Source organism: Spea bombifrons, chromosome 3, assembly GCF_027358695.1.
Source record: "Spea bombifrons isolate aSpeBom1 chromosome 3, aSpeBom1.2.pri, whole genome shotgun sequence".
Lineage (NCBI taxonomy): Eukaryota > Metazoa > Chordata > Amphibia > Anura > Pelobatidae > Spea > Spea bombifrons.
The window spans coordinates 119,936,689-119,949,684 of record NC_071089.1 but is presented as its reverse complement, the minus strand read 5'-3'; the positions used below and the strand labels follow the sequence as shown (position 1 = coordinate 119,949,684).

The 12,996-nt window shown below is 41.0% G+C and overlaps 4 non-coding genes across 4 annotated transcripts; all 4 read left to right on the top strand.

Moving 5' to 3' along the window:
- Positions 1–3,184: 3,184 nt before the first annotated feature.
- TRNAN-GUU (transfer RNA asparagine (anticodon GUU)) lies at positions 3,185–3,258 on the top strand. Its single transcript has one exon. It is a non-coding gene; the product is annotated as a tRNA-Asn (tRNA).
- Positions 3,259–7,092: 3,834 nt separating this feature from the next.
- Positions 7,093–7,166, top strand: TRNAN-GUU (transfer RNA asparagine (anticodon GUU)). Its single transcript has one exon. It is a non-coding gene; the product is annotated as a tRNA-Asn (tRNA).
- Positions 7,167–9,914: 2,748 nt separating this feature from the next.
- Positions 9,915–9,988, top strand: TRNAN-GUU (transfer RNA asparagine (anticodon GUU)). The gene has a single exon. It is a non-coding gene; the product is annotated as a tRNA-Asn (tRNA).
- A 2,258-nt stretch (positions 9,989–12,246) lies between these two features.
- Positions 12,247–12,320, top strand: TRNAN-GUU (transfer RNA asparagine (anticodon GUU)). The gene has a single exon. It is a non-coding gene; the product is annotated as a tRNA-Asn (tRNA).
- The last annotated feature ends 676 nt before the right edge of the window (positions 12,321–12,996 follow it).

Genomic DNA, 12,996 nt, shown 5'->3' with positions numbered 1-12,996 from the left:
GCCCAGCACGCTTCCGCTGCGCCACTCTGCTTTCTGTAAAGCTGTTTGTCCGAGGGGAGAATGCTGTTTTCATGCAATATCATCAATGACAGAAGTTATTAACCCTATGTAAGAATGACATCTAGCAGAGGATGGTTTCGATCCATCGACCTCTGGGTTATGGGCCCAGCACGCGTCCGCTGCGCCACTCTGCTTTTCATGGTGTTTTCTTCACAAATGATAAAACACATTAATTCCTGACTTTTTTTTCTCCAAATCTCTTCTTCAAGCTTCGAAAGGGCCAACTTTTTGCCACTTTCTTCCCAAATGATAAAAAACCATGAATATCTGACTTTTTTTTCCAAATCTCTTCTTCAAGATTCGTAAAGACAATTTAGGAGTACAAGTTCTCACCATCTTGAAATAATGTATAAACAGTTGAGATACAACTGTCAATTCTTCTGCTATGGTCACTAAGCCCTCTGGAATGCTGAAGGTTTAAAGTCATAATCCTCACTGCTTCTCTGAAAACAGTCGCAAGTGGTTGTCTCTGTGGCGCAATCGGTTAGCGCGTTCAGCTGTTAACCAAAAGGTTGGTGGTTCAAGCCCACCCAGGGACGAGTGGGATGTTTTCCTGAAAACTTTCATTCCTGTGTTTGCAACACCAATGAGCTAATGATTACATTGAAAGACAGAAATGCAAAATCCTTAAAGCTTTCCAACGTTAAGCTAAATCTTCTTATTCCACTTGTGGAAAGTTATTTTCCAGACAAAGCATGCCAATCCTTCCATGAAAAAACACATGAAAAACTTCTTGGCATAGTGCCAATTTTGGAATGCTTAGATTATTATTATTAATTTTTTGTTTTTTAACTTAGGCCACGTCTACAATACTACATGTTGTTAATAATTCGGGCAGCCGTTACCAAAATAGTGGCTGGCAAGGGGAGAATGCCGTTTTCATACAATATCATAAATGACACAAGTTGTTAACCCTACGTGCCAATTAATCTTATGCAACGCCAGTTGTGCTTAAACAGAAAAGTGACATTATAAAAACAAAATTAGCAGAGGATGGTTTCGATCCATCGACCTCTGGGTTATGGGCCCAGCACGCTTCCGCTGCGCCACTCTGCTTTTCTTATGGTGGTTTGTCCGAGGGGAGAATGCTGTTTTAATGCAATATCATCAATGACAGAAGTTATTAACCCTATGTAAAAATGACATCTAGCAGAGGATGGTTTCGATCCATCGTCCTCTGGGTTATGGGCCCAGCACGCTTCCGCTGCGCCACTCTGCTTTCTGGAAAGCTGTTTGTCCGAGGGGAGTATGCTGTTTTCATGCAATATCATCAATGACAGAAGTTATTAACCCTATGTAAAAATGACATCTAGCAGAGGATGGTTTCGATCCATCGACCTCTGGGTTATGGGCCCAGCACGCGTCCGCTGCGCCACTCTGCTTTTCATGGTGCTTTTTTCACAAATGATAAAACACATTAATTCCTGACTTTTTTTTCTCCAAATCTCTTCTTCAAGCTTCGAAAGGGCCAACTTTTTGCCACTTTCTTCCCAAATGATAAAAAACCATGAATATCTGACTTTTTTTTCCAAATCTCTTCTTCAAGATTCGTAAAGACAATTTAGGAGTACAAGTTCTCACCATCATGAAATAATGTATAAACAGTTGAGATACAACTGTCAATTCTTCTGCTATGGTCACTAAGCCCTCTGGAATGCTGAAGGTTTAAAGTCATAATCCTCACTGCTTCTCTGAAGACAGTCACAAGTGGTTGTCTCTGTGGCGCAATCGGTTAGCGTGTTCGGCTGTTAACCGAAAGGTTGGTGGTTCAAGCCCACCCAGGGACGAGTGGGATGTTTTCCTGAAAACTTTCATTCCTGTGTTTGCAACACCGATGAGCTAATGATTACATTGAAAGACAGAAATGCAAAATCCTTAAAGCTTTCCAACATTAAGCCAAATCTTCTTATTCCACTTGTGGAAAGTTATTTTCCAGACAAAGCATGCCAATCCTTCCATGAAAAAACACAGGAAAAACTTCTTGGCATAGTGCCAATTTTGGAATGCTTAGATTATTATTATTAATTTTTTGTTTTTTAACTTAGGCCACGTCTACAATACTACATGTTGTTAATAATTCGGGTAGCCGTTACCAAAATAGTGGCTGGCAAGGGGAGAATGCCGTTTTCATACAATATCATAAATGACACAAGTTGTTAACCCTACGTGCCAATTAATCTTATGCAACGCCAGTTGTGCTTAAACAGAAAAGTGACATTATAAAAACAAAATTAGCAGAGGATGGTTTCGATCCATCGACCTCGGGGTTATGGGCCCAGCACGCTTCCGCTGCGCCACTCTGCTTTTCTTATAGTGGTTTGTCCGAGGGGAGAATGCTGTTTTAATGCAATATCATCAATGACAGAAGTTATTAACCCTATGTAAAAATGACATCTAGCAGAGGATGGTTTCAATCCATCGACCTCTGGGTTATGGGCCCAGCACGCTTCCGCTGCGCCACTCTGCTTTTTGTAAAGCTGCTTGTCCGAGGGGAGAATGCTGTTTTCATGCAATATCATCAATGACAGAAGTTATTAACCCTATGTACAAATGACATCTAGCAGAGGATGGTTTCGATCCATCGACCTCTGGGTTATGGGGCCAGCACGCTTCCGCTGCGCCACTCTGCTTTCTGTAAAGCTGTTTGTCCGAGGGGAGAATGCTGTTTTAATGCAATATCATCAATGACAGAAGTTATTAACCCTATGTAAAAATGACATCTAGCAGAGGATGGTTTCGATCCATCGACCTCTGGGTTATGGGCCCAGCACGCTTCCGCTGCGCCACTCTGCTTTTCATGGTGCTTTCTTCACAAATGATAAAACACATTAATTCCTGACTTTTTTTTCTCCAAATCTCTTCTTCAAGCTTCGAAAGTGCCAACTTTTTGCCACTTTCTTCCCAAATGATAAAAAACCATGAATATCTGACTTTTTTTTCCAAATCTCTTCTTCAAGATTCGTAAAGACAATTTAGGAGTACAAGTTCTCACCATCATGAAATAATGTATAAACAGTTGAGATACAACTGTCAATTCTTCTGCTATGGTCACTAAGCCCTCTGGAATGCTGAAGGTTTAAAGTCATAATCCTCACTGCTTCTCTGAAAACAGCCACAAGTGGTTGTCTCTGTGGCGCAATCGGTTAGCGCGTTCGGCTGTTAACCGAAAGGTTGGTGGTTCAAGCCCACCCAGGGACGAGTGGCATGTTTTCCTGAAAACTTTCATTCCTGTGTTTGCAACACCAATGAGCTAATGATTACATTGAAAGACAGAAATGCAAAATCCTTAAAGCTTTCCAACATTAAGCTAAATCTTCTTATTCCACTTGTGGAAAGTTATTTTCCAGACAAAGCATGCCAATCCTTCCATGAAAAAACACAGGAAAAACTTCTTGGCATAGTGCCAATTTTGGAATGCTTAGATTATTATTATTAATTTTTTGTTTTTTAACTTAGGCCACGTCTACAATACTACATGTTGTTAATAATTCGGGCAGCCGTTACCAAAATAGTGGCTGGCAAGGGGAGAATGCCGTTTTCATACAATATCATAAATGACACAAGTTGCTAACCCTACGTGCCAATTAATCTTATGCAACGCCAGTTGTGCTTAAACAGAAAAGTGACATTATAAAAACAAAATTAGCAGAGGATGGTTTCGATCCATCGACCTCTGGGTTATGGGCCCAGCACGCTTCCGCTGCGCCACTCTGCTTTTCTTATAGTGGTTTGTCCGAGGGGAGAATGCTGTTTTAATGCAATATCATCAATGACAGAAGTTATTAACCCTATGTAAGAATGACATCTAGCAGAGGATGGTTTCGATCCATCGACCTCTGGGTTATGGGCCCAGCACGCTTCCGCTGCGCCACTCTGCTTTCTGTAAAGCTGTTTGTCCGAGGGGAGAATGCTGTTTTAATGCAATATCATCAATGACAGAAGTTATTAACCCTATGTAAAAACGACATCTAGCAGAGGATGGTTTCGATCCATCGACCTCTGGGTTATGGGCCCAGCACGCTTCCGCTGCGCCACTCTGCTTTCTGTAAAGCTGTTTGTCCGAGGGGAGAATGCTGTTTTCATGCAATATCATCAATGACAGAAGTTATTAACCCTATGTAAAAACGACATCTAGCAGAGGATGGTTTCGATCCATCGACCTCTGGGTTATGGGCCCAGCACGCTTCCGCTGCGCCACTCTGCTTTTCATGGTGCTTTCTTCACAAATGATAAAACACATTAATTCCTGACTTTTTTTTCTCCAAATCTCTTCTTCAAGCTTCGAAAGTGCCAACTTTATTCCACTTTCTTCCCAAATGATAAAAAACCATGAATATCTGACTTTTTTTTCCAAATCTCTTCTTCAAGATTCGTAAAGACAATTTAGGAGTACAAGTTCTCACCATCATGAAATAATGTATAAACAGTTGAGATACAACTGTCAATTCTTCTGCTATGGTCACTAAGCCCTCTGGAATGCTGAAGGTTTAAATTCATAATCCTCACTGCTTCTCTGAAAACAGTCACAAGTGGTTGTCTCTGTGGCGCGATCGGTTAGTGCGTTCGGCTGTTAACCGAAAGGTTGGTGGTTCAAGCCCACCCAGGGACGAGTGGGATGTTTTCCTGAAAACTTTCATTCCTGTGTTTGCAACACCGATGAGCTAATGATTACATTGAAAGACAGAAATGCAAAATCCTTAAAGCTTTCCAACATTAAGCCAAATCTTCTTATTCCACTTGTGGAAAGTTATTTTCCAGACAAAGCATGCCAATCCTTCCATGAAAAAACACAGGGAAAACTTCTTGGCATAGTGCCAATTTTGGAATGCTTAGATTATTATTATTAATTTTTTGTTTTTTAACTTAGGCCACGTCTACAATACTACATGTTGTTAATAATTCGGGCAGCCGTTACAAAAATAGTGGCTGGCAAGGGGAGAATGCCGTTTTCATACAATATCATAAATGACACAAGTTGTTAACCCTACGTGCCAATTAATCTTATGCAACGCCAGTTGTGCTTAAACAGAAAAGTGACATTATAATAACAAAATTAGCAGAGGATGGTTTTGATCCATCGACCTCTGGGTTATGGGCCCAGCACGCTTCCGCTGCACCACTCTGCTTTTCTTATAGTGGTTTGTCCGAGGGGAGAATGCTGTTTTAATGCAATATCATCAATGACAGAAGTTATTAACCCTATGTAAAAATGACATCTAGCAGAGGATGGTTTCGATCCATCGACCTCTGGGTTATGGGCCCAGCACGCTTCCGCTGCACCACTCTGCTTTCTGTAAAGCTGTTTGTCCGAGGGGAGAATGCTGTTTTAATGCAATATCATCAATGACAGAAGTTATTAACCCTATGTAAAAATGACATCTAGCAGAGGATGGTTTCGATCCATCGACCTCTGGGTTATGGGCCCAGCACGCTTCCGCTGCACCACTCTGCTTTTCATGGTGCTTTCTTCACAAATGATAAAAACACATTAATTCCTGACTTTTTTTTCTCCAAATCTCTTCTTCAAGCTTCGAAAGTGCCAACTTTTTGCCACTTTCTTCCCAAATGATAAAAAACCATGAATATCTGACTTTTTTTTCCAAATCTCTTCTTCAAGATTCGTAAAGACAATTTAGGAGTACAAGTTCTCACCATCATGAAATAATGTATAAACAGTTGAGATACAACTGTCAATTCTTCTGCTATGGTCACTAAGCCCTCTAGAATGCTGAAGGTTTAAAGTCATAATCCTCACTGCTTCTCTGAAAACAGCCACAAGTGGTTGTCTCTGTGGCGCAATCGGTTAGTGCGTTCGGCTGTTAACCGAAAGGTTGGTGGTTCAAGCCCACCCAGGGACGAGTGGGATGTTTTCCTGAAAACTTTCATTCCTGTGTTTGCAACACCAATGAGCTAATGATTACATTGAAAGACAGAAATGCAAAATCCTTAAAGCTTTCCAACATTAAGCTAAATCTTCTTATTCCACTTGTGGAAAGTTATTTTCCAGACAAAGCATGCCAATCCTTCCATGAAAAAACACAGGAAAAACTTCTTGGCATAGTGCCAATTTTGGAATGCTTAGATTATTATTATTAATTTTTTGTTTTTTAACTTAGGCCACGTCTACAATACTACATGTTGTTAATAATTCGGGCAGCCGTTACCAAAATAGTGGCTGGCAAGGGGAGAATGCCGTTTTCATACAATATCATAAATGACACAAGTTGTTAACCCTACGTGCCAATTAATCTTATGCAACGCCAGTTGTGCTTAAACAGAAAAGTGACATTATAAAAACAAAATTAGCAGAGGATGGTTTCGATCCATCGACCTCTGGGTTATGGGCCCAGCACGCTTCCGCTGCGCCACTCTGCTTTTCATATAGTGGTTTGTCCGAGGGGAGAATGCTGTTTTAATGCAATATCATCAATGACAGAAGTTATTAACCCTATGTAAAAATGACATCTAGCAGAGGATGGTTTCGATCCATCGACCTCTGGGTTATGGGCCCAGCACGCTTCCGCTGCGCCACTCTGCTTTCTGTAAAGCTGTTTGTCCGAGGGGAGAATGCTGTTTTCATGCAATATCATCAATGACAGAAGTTATTAACCCTATGTAAAAGTGACATCTAGCAGAGGATGGTTTCGATCCATCGACATCTGGGTTATGGGCCCAGCACGCGTCCGCTGCGCCACTCTGCTTTTAATGGTGCTTTCTTCACAAATGATAAAACACATTAATTCCTGACTTTTTTTTCTCCAAATCTCTTCTTCAAGCTTCGAAAGTGCCAACTTTTTGCCACTTTCTTCCCAAATGATAAAAAACCATGAATATCTGACTTTTTTTTCCAAATCTCTTCTTCAAGATTCGTAAAGACAATTTAGGAGTACAAGTTCTCACCATCATGAAATAATGTATAAACAGTTGAGATACAACTGTCAATTCTTCTGCTATGGTCACTAAGCCCTCTGGAATGCTGAAGGTTTAAAGTCATAATCCTCACTGCTTCTCTGAAAACCGCCACAAGTGGTTGTCTCTGTGGCGCAATCGGTTAGCGCGTTCGGCTGTTAACCGAAAGGTTGGTGGTTCAAGCCCACCCAGGGACGAGTGGCATGTTTTCCTGAAAACTTTCATTCCTGTGTTTGCAACACCAATGAGCTAATGATTACATTGAAAGACAGAAATGCAAAATCCTTAAAGCTTTCCAACATTAAGCTAAATCTTATTATTCCACTTGTGGAAAGTTATTTTCCAGACAAAGCATGCCAATCCTTCCATGAAAAAACACAGGGAAAACTTCTTGGCATAGTGCCTATTTTGGAATGCTTAGATTATTATTATTAATTTTTTGTTTTTTAACTTAGGCCACGTCTACAATACTACATGTTGTTAATAATTCGGGCAGCCGTTACCAAAATAGTGGCTGGCAAGGGGAGAATGCCGTTTTCATACAATATCATAAATGACACAAGTTGTTAACCCTACGTGCCAATTAATCTTATGCAACGCCAGTTGTGCTTAAACAGAAAAGTGACATTATAAAAACAAAATTAGCAGAAGATGGTTTCGATCCATCGACCTCTGGGTTATGGGCACAGCACACTTCCGCTGCGCCACTCTGCTTTTCTTATAGTGGTTTGTCCGAGGGGAGAATGCTGTTTTAATGCAATATCATCAATGACAGAAGTTATTAACCCTATGTAAAAATGACATCTAGCAGAGGATGGTTTCGATCCATCGACCTCTGGGTTATGGGCCCAGCACGCTTCCGCTGTGCCACTCTGCTTTTCTTATAGTGGTTTGTCCGAGGGGAGAATGCTGCTTTAATGCAATATCATCAATGACAGAAGTTATTAACCCTATGTAAAAATGACATCTAGCAGAGGATGGTTTCGATCCATCGACCTCTGGGTTATGGGCCCAGCACGCTTCCGCTGCGCCACTCTGCTTTCTGTAAAGCTGTTTGTCCGAGGGGAGAATGCTGTTTTAATGCAATATCATCAATGACAGAAGTTATTAACCCTATGTAAAAATGACATCTAGCAGAGGATGGTTTCGATCCATCGACCTCTGGGTTATGGGCCCAGCACGCTTCCGCTGCACCATTCTGCTTTTCATAGTGCTTTCTTCACAAATGATAAAACACATTAATTCCTGACTTTTTTTTCTCCAAATCTCTTCTTCAAGCTTCGAAAGTGCCAACTTTTTGCCACTTTCTTCCCAAATGATAAAAAACCATGAATATCTGACTTTTTTTTCCAAATCTCTTCTTCAAGATTCGTAAAGACAATTTAGGAGTACAAGTTCTCACCATCATGAAATAATGTATAAACAGTTGAGATACAACTGTCAATTCTTCTGCTATGGTCACTAAGCCCTCTGGAATGCTGAAGGTTTAAAGTCATAATCCTCACTGCTTCTCTGAAAACTGCCACAAGTGGTTGTCTCTGTGGCGCAATCGGTTAGCGCGTTCGGCTGTTAACCAAAAGGTTGGTGGTTCAAACCCACCCAGGGACGAGTGGGATGTTTTCCTGTAAACTTTCATTCCTGTGTTTGCAACACCAATGACCTAATGATTACATTGAAAGACAGAAATGCAAAATCCCTAAAGCTTTCCAACATTAAGCTAAATCTTCTTATTCCACTTGTGGAAAGTTATTTTCCAGACAAAGCATGCCAATCCTTCCATGAAAAAACACAGGGAAAACTTCTTGGCATAGTGCCAATTTTGGAATGCTTAGATTATTATTATTAATTTTTTGTTTTTTAACTTAGGCCACGTCTACAATACTACATGTTGTTAATAATTCGGGCAGCCGTTACCAAAATAGTGGCTGGCAAGGGGAGAATGCCGTTTTCATACAATATCATAAATGACACAAGTTGTTAACCCTACGTGCCAATTAATCTTATGCAACGCCAGTTGTGCTTAAACAGAAAAGTGACATTATAAAAACAAAATTAGCAGAGGATGGTTTCGATCCATCGACCTCTGGGTTATGGGCCCAGCACGCTTCCGCTGCGCCACTCTGCTTTTCTTAGAGTGGCTTGTCCGAGGGGAGAATGCTGTTTTAATGCAATATCATCAATGACAGAAGTTATTAACCCTATGTAAAAATGACATCTAGCAGAGGATGGTTTCGATCCATCGACCTCTGGGTTATGGGCCCAGCACGCTTCCGCTGCGCCACTCTGCTTTTCTTATAGTGGTTTGTCCGAGGGGAGAATGCTGCTTTAATGCAATATCATCAATGCCAGAAGTTATTAACCCTATGTAAAAATGACATCTAGCAGAGGATGGTTTCGATCCATCGACCTCTGGGTTATGGGCCCAGCACGCTTCCGCTGCGCCACTCTGCTTTCTGTAAAGCTGTTTGTCCGAGGGGAGAATGCTGTTTTAATGCAATATCATCAATGACAGAAGTTATTAACCCTATGTAAAAATGACATCTAGCAGAGGATGGTTTCGATCCATCGACCTCTGGGTTATGGGCCCAGCACGCTTCCGCTGCACCACTCTGCTTTTCATGGTGCTTTCTTCTCAAATGATAAAACACATTAATTCCTGACTTTTTTTTCTCCAAATCTCTTCTTCAAGCTTCGAAAGTGCCAACTTTTTGCCACTTTCTTCCCAAATGATAAAAAACCATGAATATCTGACTTTTTTTTCCAAATCTCTTCTTCAAGATTCGTAAAGACAATTTAGGAGTACAAGTTCTCACCATCATGAAATAATGTATAAACAGTTGAGATACAACTGTCAATTCTTCTGCTATGGTCACTAAGCCCTCTGGAATGCTGAAGGTTTAAAGTCATAATCCTCACTGCTTCTCTGAAAACCGCCACAAGTGGTTGTCTCTGTGGCGCAATCGGTTAGCGCGTTCGGCTGTTAACCGAAAGGTTGGTGGTTCAAGCCCACCCAGGGACGAGTGGGATGTTTTCCTGAAAACTTTCATTCCTGTGTTTGCAACACCAATGAGCTAATGATTACATTGAAAGACAGAAATGCAAAATCCTTAAAGCTTTCCAACATTAAGCTAAATCTTCTTATTCCACTTGTGGAAAGTTATTTTCCAGACAAAGCATGCCAATCTTTCCATGAAAAAACACAGGAAAAACTTCTTGGCATAGTGCCTATTTTGGAATGCTTAGATTATTATTATTAATTTTTTGTTTTTTAACTTAGGCCACGTCTACAATACTACATGTTGTTAATAATTCGGGCAGCCGTTACCAAAATAGTGGCTGGCAAGGGGAGAATGCCGTTTTCATACAATATCATAAATGACACAAGTTGTTAACCCTACGTGCCAATTAATCTTATGCAACGCCAGTTGTGCTTAAACAGAAAAGTGACATTATAAAAACAAAATTAGCAGAGGATGGTTTCGATCCATCGACCTCTGGGTTATGGGCACAGCACGCTTCCGCTGCGCCACTCTGCTTTTCTTCTAGTGGTTTGTCCGAGGGGAGAATGCTGTTTTAATGCAATATCATCAATGACAGAAGTTATTAACCCTATGTAAAAATGACATCTAGCATAGGATGGTTTTGATCCATCGACCTCTGGGTTATGGGCCCAGCACGCGTCCGCTGCGCCACTCTGCTTTTCGTGGTGCTTTCTTCACAAATGATAAAACACATTAAATCCTGACTTTTTTTCTCCAAATCTCTTCTTCAAGCTTCGAAAGGGCCAACTTTTTGCCACTTTCTTCCCAAATGATAAAAAACCATGAATATCTGACTTTTTTTTCCAAATCTCTTCTTCAAGATTCGTAAAGACAATTTAGGAGTACAAGTTCTCACCATCATGAAATAATGTATAAACAGTTGAGATACAACTGTCAATTCTTCTGCTATGGTCACTAAGCCCTCTGGAATGCTGAAGGTTTAAAGTCATAATCCTCACTGCTTCTCTGAAAACAGTCACAAGTGGTTGTCTCTGTGGCGCAATTGGTTAGCGTGTTCGGCTGTTAACCGAAAGGTTGGTGGTTCAAGCCCACCCAGGGACGAGTGGGATGTTTTCCTGAAAACTTTCATTCCTGTGTTTGCAACACCAATGAGCTAATGATTACATTGAAAGACAGAAATGCAAAATCCTTAAAGCTTTCCAACATTAAGCTAAATCTTCTTATTCCACTTGTGGAAAGTTATTTTCCAGACAAAGCATGCCAATCCTTCCATGAAAAAACACAGGAAAAACTTCTTGGCATAGTGCCTATTTTGGAATGCTTAGATTATTATTATTAATTTTTTGTTTTTTAACTTAGGCCACGTCTACAATACTACATGTTGTTAATAATTCGGGCAGCCGTTACCAAAATAGTGGCTGGCAAGGGGAGAATGCCGTTTTCATACAATATCATAAATGACACAAGTTGTTAACCCTACGTGCCAATTAATCTTATTCAACGCCAGTTGTGCTTAAACAGAAAAGTGACATTATAAAAACAAAATTAGCAGAGGATGGTTTCGATCCATCGACCTCTGGGTTATGGGCCCAGCACGCTTCCGCTGCGCCACTCTGCTTTTCTTATGGTGGTTTGTCCGAGGGGAGAATGCTGTTTTAATGCAATATCATCAATGACAGAAGTTATTAACCCTATGTAAAAATGACATCTAGCAGAGGATGGTTTCGATACATCGACCTCTGGGTTATGGGCCCAGCACGCTTCCGCTGCGCCACTCTGCTTTCTGTAAAGCTGCTTGTCCGAGGGGAGAATGCTGTTTTCATGCAATATCATCAATGACAGAAGTTATTAACCCTATGTAAAAATGACATCTAGCAGAGGATGGTTTCGATCCATCGACATCTGGGTTATGGGCCCAGCACGCGTCCGCTGCGCCACTCTGCTTTTCATGGTGCTTTCTTCACAAATGATAAAACACATTAATTCCTGACTTTTTTTTCTCCAAATCTCTTCTTCAAGCTTCGAAAGTGCCAACTTTTTGCCACTTTCTTCCCAAATGATAAAAAACCATGAATATCTGACTTTTTTTTCCAAATCTCTTCTTCAAGATTCGTAAAGACAATTTAGGAGTACAAGTTCTCACCATCATGAAATAATGTATAAACAGTTGAGATACAACTGTCAATTCTTCTGCTATGGTCACTAAGCCCTCTGGAATGCTGAAGGTTTAAAGTCATAATCCTCACTGCTTCTCTGAAAACCACCACAAGTAGTTGTCTCTGTGGCGCAATCGGTTAGCGCGTTCGGCTGTTAACCGAAAGGTTGGTGGTTCAAGCCCACCCAGGGACGAGTGGGATGTTTTCCTGAAAACTTTCATTCCTGTGTTTGCAACACCAATGAGCTAATGATTACATTGAAAGACAGAAATGCAAAATCCTTAAAGCTTTCCAACATTAAGCTAAATCTTCTTATTCCACTTGTGGAAAGTTATTTTCCAGACAAAGCATGCCAATCCTTCCATGAAAAAACACAGGAAAAACTTCTTGGCATAGTGCCTATTTTGGAATGCTTAGATTATTATTAGACTTGGGCACCAGGGGGCTCTTCGTGTTCGTCTTCGTGCTCGTCTTCGGGGGAAAAAAAATCTTCGTATTCCGCGAATATTCGCCCGTTCCTGTCTTCTCTTCGGGCGAATATTCGCGGACATTCTTCGTGCTCGTTTAATCTTCGTTTTCCTCCTGGTTGCCTAGCAGGGGTTAATACGGGGTTAATAACACATCACAGCAGCAGCAGCTGCCGTGAAGGTACGTGTGTGCAGCTCTATTGGTCGTTTCGGCAGGGGGCTGGTCTGGCATCAACGAGTGAATTGCAGAACTGCAGAATGCACTTCATTCGTTGATGGCAGGCGAGCCCCCTGCCGAAACGACCAATAGAGTTGCACACACATACCGAGGTGTACTGTCCATAGATGTTTAATAAAAGAATAGGGAATATTTTACATTTTTAAATTGATTTTGGACCACTT